The following is an 11,686-nucleotide window of genomic DNA, read 5'->3' as shown; positions in this document are numbered from 1 at the left end:
CCCAGCCCTTAGGACAATGTACAAGCCTGTGTTAACCTGGTACCCCAGGACAGGTGTTAGGCCTCCTTGGACACAGGCTGCTTGAAGTTTTATGATCTCTTGTCTCAATAGCTAGAGGGGACCTCAGACACCAAGTGGCTCATCTCTTCAATTTACAGAACAGGAAACAAACCCAGCAAGGTCACATAACTAATAATTAGTAGAGCTGAGGTTTCAACCCAGGTCCTCTGATTTCATAACCACTGGTTCTGTGTGTGTGTGTGTGTGTGTGTGTGTGTGTGTGTGTGTGTGTGTGTGTACATTTTAATACTACACTAAACTCAGTGATGGTTTTATACATGGGTAAATGATGTAGCCACCTATGTATGGCCTGTGATTTCAAGGGTAACCAGAAGCTTTCTTATTGTCCCAATCCAGAAACTTTAGAGTTGGAAGGGATTTTAGGGATAATTTTTTCCTAGGAAGGAATGAACTCCCCCATGAGTAGAAGTCATTCTGAGGACAGATGAGCATCTGTCTGGGATGCTTGCACTCACAAGTTGGACTAGATGGTGTAGAAATTCCTTTCCAGCTAGAAGTTTCCACGATTGGCTCTAGGACCATATGGACTAGGTTCAGTCTTAGAAGCCTGATCCAGGGAGGTCATTATCTGTCTTTTGCTTATCTCCCCACCCAAAGGGTTTTCTCTAGGACTCCTGTCTAATTTTCCCCAAATGGGGGGTAACAAGTGCCCAACTCCTACACAGTCAATGTACGATATGGTTATCAGACATAGGACTAGCTTTTATTTAACTCATCATAGAAAATGCAAATTAATTAGGAGCATTCCTGATCCACCCCCACCTTATTTTATAAATGAAAAAAAAAATAGGCCCACAAAGAGTTAGTGGGAAAGGCAGAAACAGAAACACAATCATTATCTTCTGATGCCTTGGCTTTGTAGTCTTTGATTACATAGTAAAAATCAAATTCCACTGCAGGAAGTGCTGAAGGAGTTTTCCCTTTAGGTTAAAGCATTTGATAAAATCATGTGACGCAGTGGAATAATTCACTAGGGGCTTAGGCAGGATTCAAGTCTCAGCTCTGTTATTCACTCATCTTTGTGGTCCTGGCCAATTGAGAGTAACACATGGTTGCAATTTCTTTGTCTTTAAATTGAAAAGATAGGTCACAATTAGCACCAAAAAAATTATTTTTCACCTTCCCCCCCCAAATGTTTGTACTATATGAATACACACTGTATCGTTGCAGTGGGCAGAGACCAATTTTCATATTTCACATAATTATAACTTTGAATAATGTGAAATCGAATACATGTGGCCATATCAGGGGATATATTGTTTGCACTAATAGGTATCTAGCTGTACTCCCTATTTCATGAGATTGTTTTGAGGAATGCCTTCCTCAATCTTAAACTACCCACCTTGTGAGCAGTTAAGTCCAGAGATTTCTCTTTTAAAATGCAAATACCTCTAGCAAATACATTGTCTTTTTGTTATAAAAAACATTCATTCAACAAACATTTTTAGATGTCTACATTGTGACAAGGAGTGCTAGATACATTGAGGAACAGAGACAGAAACCACAGTCGCTGCCCTCAAGAAGTTTACATTCTAGGGGGCAGCTAAGCGGTGCAGTAAATAGAGCACCAGCCCTGGATTCAGGAGGACCTGAGTTCAAATCTGACCTCAGACACTTGACACTTACTAGCTGCCTGACCCTCCACAAGTCACTTAACCCTCATTGCCCTGCAAGAAGAAGAAGAAGAAGTTTACATTCTATTGGTGGAAGCAACCTGTACTCATAGAAATAAAAACAAAGTTCAAAGTAAATAGAAAGCCTTTCATTATCCTCCTTCCCATAGTGCCTTTTTCTGGTAAGTATCCCCAATTTTCTTGTACATGTCTTCTTTGTAAGTTTGTTATTTGCATGTTGTCTCACTTAGTAGATTGTAAGCTCCTTGAGGCAAGACCTTTCTTTTTATCCTCAGTGCCTTATCCTCAATATTATTTATATCTTCAGTGCCTGGCCCCTAGTGGGTGTTTTAAAAATGCAGATTGACTAAGTGACTGGGGGAGGGAGAAGGGCACTGGCAACTGAGTTGATCAGGAAAGACCTAGTGGGCCTTAAGCGGATCTTTAAGGTATCTTCCTCTTTAAGGGAGGAAGCTACAGTTTCCTGCGGTTTTTCCTTCTCCTTACTTCACTAGTAGCAGAACACGCTGGTACAAATCAACACACAGATGCATATACCACTCTAAATATAATAGATCGCCAGAAGAAATATTAACTGGATAGTAAGGTGGTGCAGTGGATAGGGTGATGGACCTGGAGACGAGAAGACCAAATTTCAAAAGGCCACACTTCAAATCCGGCCTCAGATACTTAGTAACTGTGATCCTAGACACGTCTTTTAAACTCCTTTCTGTCTCACTTTCTTTCTCTGTAACATGGGAATAATAATAGAACTCCCAGAGTTGTAATGAGGATAAAATAGACTAATATTTGTAAAATGCTTTTCAAACCTTAAAATGTTATTTAAATACTAGCTGTTTTTATCATCATTATTATTAACTATAGAGAGTATCAGGGTATTTTCTCATCAAATATATCCTAGATACAGATATGCTTTGGATTTCTTGGGCACATAGATGCACAAAGTAATAACCATTGGATCCCATTTGTCCTCTAAAGAAAACATTTCAGATTCAACCTAGCACTTGACATTTTTTTAGACAACCTCTATCCTTCTATGGTACGGTAGAAAGAATCCACACTCTGGAGTCAGATGGGATAGGGACTGGACCCATGATATAAAACTGGTAAGTTTCTAAATGAGAACATTCACTCTACCAGAGGAAGATGGCACATTCTCAGTGATTTATAGTCTGAGAAGGTTGCCTAGATTATTCCTAATTTCACCGCCAGTAAGTGTTAGAGGTGGCACTTGAACATAGTCCTACTGGTTTGGAGGGTAGCTCTGTATACACTATGCTTTGCTGCTCTCTCTAAGCTTCATAACCAGGATTCAAATCCCATAGTGGACTCTTATTGCCTATGTGATCTTGGGCAAACCAGTCTCCCTGAGCCTCAGGTTCCTCATTTTTTTTTTAGTGAGGCAATTGGGGTTAAGTGACTTGCCCAGGGTCACACAGCTAGTAAGTGTCAAGTGTCTGAGGTCGGATTTGAACTCAGGTCCTCCTGAATCCAGGGCCGGTGCTCTATCCACTGTGGCACCTAGCTGCCCAGTTTCCTCATTTTTTAATTAAGTGTGTGTGTGTGTGTGTGTGTGTGTGTGTGTGTGTGTGTAAGTGTGAGTGTGAGTGTGAGTGCATGTAGGGCTTGAACTAGATTGCCTTGCCTTTGAGGAACCTTCAACCTCTAAACTTCTGTTTTTTTCTTTTGGTACTATCCAGGACTTTGGGTTATGACAAATTATGGACATCACATAATAATACCTCACATTTATATAGTGTTTATGATTTGCACAGCACTTTTCTCCCAACGACCCTGTGAGGTAGATAGTACAAGTTGTACAAGATAGTACAATTACCCCCATTTTGCAGACGAGGAATATGAAAACAGAGGTTTATGAAGGTGAACTGACTTTCCCAGGATCACATCGTAAATGGCTCAACCTGGTCTTTGGACTTTTCCATTATTGCACACAAATTCTGAGCAAGTCAGGCAAGGCTAGGAATGCTAGTTACAGAGGAACCAGATAAAGAACTGGACAAGACCCCTGTGGGAGGATGAGCAACTATTTCTCAGCGAGTTACACTTTGGCACAACTAAAATAACTCTATGAACACGTTAGTCCTTAGTCCACTCCTGCTAAGCCACTTCAGTGCAGTTGCCTCACTTCCCCAATCCTCCCATTTATCTCACCACTCCAGGCAGGGCAGGGCCACAATACAGGTTGAGGCAGAGCAAGGAAGGCTGGGGGTGGCAACATCATAAGGGTTAAATGACAGTTGTGCTAGGCCCATTGGAATCCCAGTAGGCCTGAGGCAAGATTTCAAAGGAACTCAAGTTTGTTCTTAGTGTCTTCTTCCTTCCTTTTATAGATTGAGTACTAGGAGAGATCCTCAGAGGATATCTAGTCTAACCACCTCATTTTACTGATGAGGAAGGAGATGGAGAGAAGTTGAGTGATATATACAAAGTATCTGAGCTGGGTTTTGATCCCAAGTCCTCTGACTCCAAACCACCATTTTTTCCCTTTCTGCAATCTTGCTTTTATGTTCTCCTGATTCTCTCCTACCAGCTGATGGATATAATTCTCCACTGTCTAGGTGCCCATTGCCTTCTTACTATCCAAAGCCCAATTCTAGCCTTGAAAGCCAACAATTCTCCCGCAGAACAGAAGTACATCTCCTCCCAACATAGGTCCTCAATGAGGCACATTCACAACTTCTCTTCATCCTTCATACCTCTCAATTTTTTTCTTTTCTTTTTTTGTTTTTGTTTTTGCAGGGCAATGAGGATTAAGTGACTTGCCCAGGGTCACACAGCTAGTAAGTGTCAAGTGTCTGAGGCCGGATTTGAACTCAGGTACTTCTGAATCCAGGGCCAGTGCTTTATCTACTGCACCATCTAGCTGCCCCCTCGATTTTTTTCAAAAGTTGGATAATGGTGAAGTCAGTGAGAAAACTGGGATGCCTGAAACAGACAGTTGTCTTGTTGGGAAAGAGCAAGAAATAAAGTTTAATAATGTGTAGTCAAGGAGGGATAGATTATGGATAACTTTCATTGTATACAGAACACTTCTTTATGTATGGGAGATGGATGTGACCTGTTAGTCAGTCAGTAAACATTTACTAAGTGCCTACTGTGTGCCCAACACTGTGCTAAGCCCTGGGGACACAAAGAAAGGCAAAAGACAATCCCGGCTTTCCAGAAGCTCACAGTCTAATGGGGGGGGGGGAGGAAGGGACAGATAACATAGAGACAATCACGTACAAGATATATACAGGATAAATTGGAGGCAACAAAGAGAAGAAAGGCACTAGCATTACGGGGATCAGGAAAAGCTTCTTGTAGAAGACAAGATTTTAGCTAGAATTTGAAGGAAATCATGGAAGCGAGGAGGCAGAGACGGGAGAGGGGAGAGTATACCAGACATGGGGAACAGTTAGTGAAAAATGCCCAGAGCCTGGAGTTGATATGTCTTTAGGAGGTCAGTTCCAATGGATCACAGAGTACATGGGAGGAGGGAGGTATAAGAAGACTGGAGCTTACAATCTAGCAGAAGTTTCAACATGCATCCAAATAACTGATACCCAATAATATATGATAAGTGCATAAGAGAACTATGAGGTGCTAAGGGAGGTACAAAGGGAAGAAGAATCAACTGGGAGGTATCATCCGCTGGGGAAAAAAGTGGCATCTGAGGTAGGCTTTAATGAGCCAGGGTAGTCGGTTCTAGGTTCAGTCAACAGTAAAGTCACAAAAGCAGGAAAGCTCAGGGCTTAGGCAGGTCATGAGAGATTAGTCCCATTTTTGAGTGTGGGAAACAGAACAATAGGAAAAAAGATGGGTCCAAGGAGTTATCAGAGGTAAGGACCATTAAATGGTTCTGTTTATTGTCTTTGTAGCCTTGGAACCTGGAATAGCAGTCTTGTACATCGTAGAAACTCAATAGAGGTTTGTTGAATTACAGAAAGCAATAGGAGTCCTTATTTGTTCTTCAGAAGGTGAGGAACATTATTTTCCCAGTATCATTTCATGCAGGTCCTGAAACACACTTAAAGGTCTTGGGCAGGAAGGAATTGCAGAGGCCACCTTCACCCACACACTTAGTTTATGGATGAGGAAACTGAGATCTAGGGAGAATAAGTGACTTGCTATGGGTCTTATTACAGGTAGTAAGCATCAGAGGGACAGATTGGACCATTCTTCTGCCTTCAGTGTCAGCTCTCTTTCTACTGATATTCCAAGTCTTTATTAGAGCCCTGAGAATAAGTGAGATCTACTTTGGGTAACAAGTGCCATTTTCAAGATGAGCTCCCCTGGGGTCTTCGCTTAAACCTCATTGCTCTTATCCTATAGTGTCATCAAATTTTGTAATCTTGCCTCACTGTAAGTCATCTGTGAGCTGGCTTTATTTAGGAACCAGGGTAGTTGTTAACTGATCCAATCTCATTTGATTCTTCCTTTTTCTGCACAGTCCTTGCAATTACAAAAGGTTATTATATGTTTCTATATTTTGTACATGACTCGGTAACAGCCGAGGGCAGAGCCAACCTGGATCTAGTACTCCAGGGAAGGTGAAAGTCAGGGGAATGAAGGATCCTTCATTAAAATAATTAGTTGAATGTGCATGAGGGAAACATAGGTAAGAAGGAGAATAACTCGTGTTAAATGTTTTGTGCTTTTGTTTTTTTATAATTGAAGCCACGATACATTTGAAATGAAAAATTACATCTTTCATGACATTTGTCCTGAGTCACTGACCAAAGTGGTTGCCATAGTATGTTGACAAAGGCTGCCAACATTGCTTTCTCTAAGATCAAAATACTCCTGAGCCTTAGAGTTTATCCAGGCCAACTCCCTTATTTTATAGATGAGGAAACCGAGGCACAGAAGAGTTCAGTGAATTGCCTAAGGTCATGTAACTCAATAAAATATCATTTGGGGGCAGCTAGGTGGTGCAGTGGATAGAACACTGGCTCTGGATTCAGGAGGACCTGAGTTCAAATCCAGCCTCAGACACTTGACAGTTACTAGCTGCGTGACCCTGGGCAAATCACTTCACCTCAATTGCCTCACCAAAAAAAAAAAAAAATTCATTTAGAAGGGACTTTAAGGTTAGCAAAGCACTTTATATATGTTGTCTTATTTGATCCCCACAGTAACCCTATAAGGTAGGTGGTTATTGTTATCTATGATTTATAGACAAAACTGAGTTTTTGAGAGGTTAGGTGACCTAGCCAGAGTCCCACTGCTAGTAAATAGCAGAGGTTAAATTTGAACCTGTGTTTCCAGCACTCTTTCCATTGTACTAAACCCTTGCTCTAGCTTCAGTGATACTCAAAACAGGTTGTCCTTCCTCAGTAAGTCATCGAGCTTTCATGGAAAGATGGAAACATTTCAGCCTGAGAATCAGGAAAGTGGATACTCAGCTGTCTCAGCTCTTTTAGTAGCTTTTTTAGTAGCTGTAGGATCTTAAGCAAGTTACTTCCTCTCTCGGGACCATAGTTTCCAAATATATAAAAATGGAAAGTTTCTACAAGGTTATTTTCAAAATCCCTTAAAGTTCTACCATCTTATTATTCTACTTATCAATTACCCTAATTTCTCCAGCAGGGAGGGATTATGGAATTATGCAACAAAAGTCACAAGACCATTTATATCCAACTGTTTCACTACTAAGTCTGTACCACAAGGAGGTTATTGACAAGGGAGAAAGGCCTATCTATAAAAAATAGATGAATGAATGTATGAGTGAACTAAAGAATTAATGAATGAATAGATAAATATTCTAGCCAGGAGAGTTTGTAAAAGCAAACTGAAAAAGAGCAAAGTTTCAATGATTGAGGAATGTCTAAAAGAACTATGATATGTAAATACTTTCTTCATTCTTTTATTCCTTCAAGTCAATTTCCTGTTATGTCTTTGAATTCTCCATATTTTTTTTTATGACACAGTAACATTCATGCTTGACCCCAATATTAAGAGAATAGGACCATAGGCTAATAACTCTAGAATTAGATGGGACCTCAAAGGTGATCTAGTCCAAACTTCTCATTTTACAGATAAGGAAACTAAGGCCCAAAGGGCTTAAGTGATATGCTCAAGGTAATATCATTGTGCCACAGGAAGTGAAAAATGTGACAAATTCCAAGTAAAATGTGAAGACCTACATGATGTGATATATAGACTTAAGAGAGCCTAAAGAGACACAATATTTAGAGCCCCTGACTTTAAATCCAGCCCCAGACACTTACTAGCTTTTCGATGACCCTCAGCATGGTACTTAACCTCATAACAACCCTAGGAGGTAAATACTATTATGATTCCCGTTTTACAGATGGGGAAATTGAGGCAGAAAGGGGTTAAATGACCTGCCCAGGGTCACAAAGCTGGTATGTATCTGAGGCAGGATCTGAATTCAGATCGTCCTGACTCCCAGTCTAATGCCCTATGCAGCATGCCCACCAGCTATCTCAAGATCCACAAGATGGCATAGTGGTTGAAACCTATCACAGCAAAGTGGTAGGTTGAAACATGCTTTGACTTGCAGCTGAAACTTCCTTTATGTGTTATCTCCCCCATTAGAATGTGAGTTCTTTGAGAGAAGGAACTGTCTTTTCCCCCTAAATGAATAAATGTTTTGTTGATTCATTAATTCATCCCAGAGTGACTTGAACTTTTTAGGCAAATGTAACCTGAAAAAAGGTATTTATTAAATACAGTCTTGATGCAAAGAAAGGCAAAAGACAGCCCTTGCTCTCAGGGACCTCATAATCTAATGGGGGAGAAAATATGCAAACAGCTCTGTATGAACAAGCTAGATCTAGGATAAACTGGAGCTATTTTCAGAAGAAGGCACTAATTTTGTTTTGTTTTGTTTTTGTTTTTGTTTATTTTTGCAGGGCAATGGGGGTTAAGTGACTTGCCCAGGGTCACACAGCCAGCAAGTGTCAAGTGTCTGAGGTCGGATTTGAACTCAGGTACTCCTGAATCCAGGGCCTGTGCTTTATCCACTGCCCAGCTGCCCCGAGAAGGCACTAATTTTAAGGAAGCATGGGGAAAGGCTTTCTGTAGAAGGTAGGACTTTAGTTGAGCCTTAAAGGAGGCCAGGGAAACCATGAGGTGGAGTTAAGGGAGATATTCTAGGCGTGGGGGGACAGACAGCCAGTGCAAAGTCATGGAGGAGGGAGATCGAGTGTCTTATTTGAGAAACACCAAGACCAGAGGTGTCAAACACTGAAGGCCCCCTGCTTCCATCAATACTCCCCAGGGCAGGAGAACAAGATGAAAATATAATTGGGAAATATTTAACAAAATAAATGAAAATACAATAAAACATAAATACAATTACATTTTAAAACTAAGTGAATATGCTGCCCCAGGGATCCTTATATACAGATTAGGGACCCCCATTTCTATTGGAGTTTGGCACCACTGATCAAGACCATTGTTCTTTAAGTTCAGAAATGGTGACCTATTGGGGAAAAACATTCCAGACAGGAATCCTGCAATCAAAACCCTAGCTCTGAATCTTATTAGTTTTATCATTCTGAGAAATATCTATAACTTCTCAACACCTCAGTTTTCTTATTAATAAAATGGCTGTAAGGATTCTTAAACCTCATGGGGTGGTTAGGAGGAAAGCACTGTGTAAATCTTAGTGGGCTGTATAAACAGGAGCTCTTTGTATTATTATTGTTCTGACAGGTCCTAGTGTTTCTAGCACCCCAGTGTGTAACCCAAGTGATGACTGTTCTCATTTCAACAGGAAGCAAATATTTTGGAATCACTCATCCTGTGAATGCAATTCATCAGATTCCAGATCTTCTGGTAAATTCAGTTCAGGAAAAACTCAATTTTCAGGTGTCCCCAAAAATGAGGAAGCAAATCAGTTCAAGTCAATTCTACTCAACCAACATTTCTTATTACCGAGGGTGTAGCTATGACAAGTTTACTAACTGCCTACTCCCACAGCAGCTATTAGTCAAGTGTGAATGAAATTTCTTTCAAAAGCAAGCAAGACCCTGGTATCTGAGTCATTGTCAGGGAAAGATGCTATGTGATAGACTTTAAATCCCCATTGCTCTTCAGTCTTCTCAGTGTAATTCTTGAAATTGAAATATTGTTGTTTTTCTCTATGATAGCATTACAGAAACTAACTCACAGATTAGGGGCGTGTGCTTGTGTGTGTGTGTGTGTGTGTGTGTGTGTGATTTTTTTCTCCTTTGAGCACACATTGCTGTCTTGTTTATTTATATTTTTAATTTATAAAAAACAACAAACATTTCAAAAGACTGGATTTCCCCAGTTCTTATCTTCTTATTATACCCTGAAAGCCCTTAATGACTATTATCAAGAGTATTAAGTGGGTGTCATCAATCTTACATAGCTTATTGAGGGTCACCCAGTTAGGGGAAAAAAAAAAAAACTAGAGAAAAGCAGCCAGAGGGGGTAGCTAGGTGACACAGTGGATAAAGCACCAGCCCTGGATTCAGGAGGACCTGAGTTCAAATTCGGCCTTAGACACTTGACCTTGGTTAAGTGACTGTGGACAAGTCACTTAACCCTCATTGCCAGAGAGAGAGAGAGAGAGAGAGAGAGAGAGAGAGAGAGAGAGAGAGAGAGAGAGAAAAGCAGCCAGAAATAGGTCTTAACCTCAGTGGGAATTGAAGGTTTCTCATATGGGGATATATCAACTCCTGTATTTTGCCTACTCTCTAGGACATAAGACTTGCTGTGAGTGAATTCCTAAAAATAAAATGGGATACATTGGAAATGCAAGGAACCTGAGAGGGGTGGTTTGGTATGGCCAACTGAGTCCAGAATTGGGACATGGGGGGAGAGGGCAGGGTGAGCATTGTCTCCAGTTGGCCTATGATCTCAGTCCCCCTTCCCCTTACAATTTTCCCTTTCTGATGACTCTGAGTCTTGGTCCCTGTCCCTTCAGACAAGCCCTTTTGATATGCCCACTATATGCCACACACTGAGCTTGGTGCTGGGAAGAGACGAAAATGAAAAAATAGTTCCTGTCCTCCATCTACCAACAAGGACCTGGATAGAATAGACTTAGGGACCGGACCTGAGATTTCACTGATATAGGGAATTCCCTTATTATTTCATATTGTCTGAGAGTTGTCTAGGACAGAAAGCTTAAGTAACTTGCCTTGGGTTACCCAGTCAGTATATATCAAAGGCAGGATTTAAACTCAGGCTTAAGGTTCTAAGGGCTTTCTCAGTCTAACAGACCGCGTTGCCCCTCAGACACTTCCTAGCTGTGACCCAAGGCAAGTCGCTTCACCTCTGCCTGCCTCAGTTTCCCCATATGCAAAATGAGAATAAACAATAGCACATACTTCCTAGGATTTATGTGAAGATAAAGTGAGATAATATACTTGTACAATACTTTTCAAATCTTAAAGCTTCATATACATGTTAGCTATCATCATCGTGGTCGTCGTCATGTTCATCATTAAATATTGCTATTCCTCACCGATTCGGTCTAGTCTGTAAACTCTGCTGTTTTACTTAAGAGTAGTGTAGGCACAGGGGAAGGGGCACCTTGGAACTCGGTATCCCCACCCTGGCAGATAGAAGACACTTAATAAATGCTTGTCTGTTGATTGACAGGTCAGTCGGTCGGTCAATAAACATTTATTAAGTAACTACTATATGCCAGGTACCGGGCTGGATCCTACACCAAAGCAAAGATCTTCCCAGGCTCAGAGATGATGGAGATGACAACCCGGTCAGTGAATTTGGGTCCGATCCCCACTGCTGTGACCTTGGGCAGGCCTCGGCTCCCCCCTTCCCCGCCTCTCAAATCAGGGAGTTGGACCAGCCCAGACTAGCACGTAGCTACGAGCTGCTAGACACTGAAGCGAGCTGCAGGACCCGGAGCCGAAGACGCCCCAGCCGGCTGCTAGGACACGGCCGCACCTGGAGGGCGAGACCCCGCCCCTCGGAGCGGATTGGCCGGACCGCGCCGTGATTGG

Source organism: Dromiciops gliroides, chromosome 6, assembly GCF_019393635.1.
Source record: "Dromiciops gliroides isolate mDroGli1 chromosome 6, mDroGli1.pri, whole genome shotgun sequence".
Lineage (NCBI taxonomy): Eukaryota > Metazoa > Chordata > Mammalia > Microbiotheria > Microbiotheriidae > Dromiciops > Dromiciops gliroides.
The sequence above is the reverse complement of the archived record's forward strand: the minus strand, read 5'-3'. Positions refer to the sequence as shown.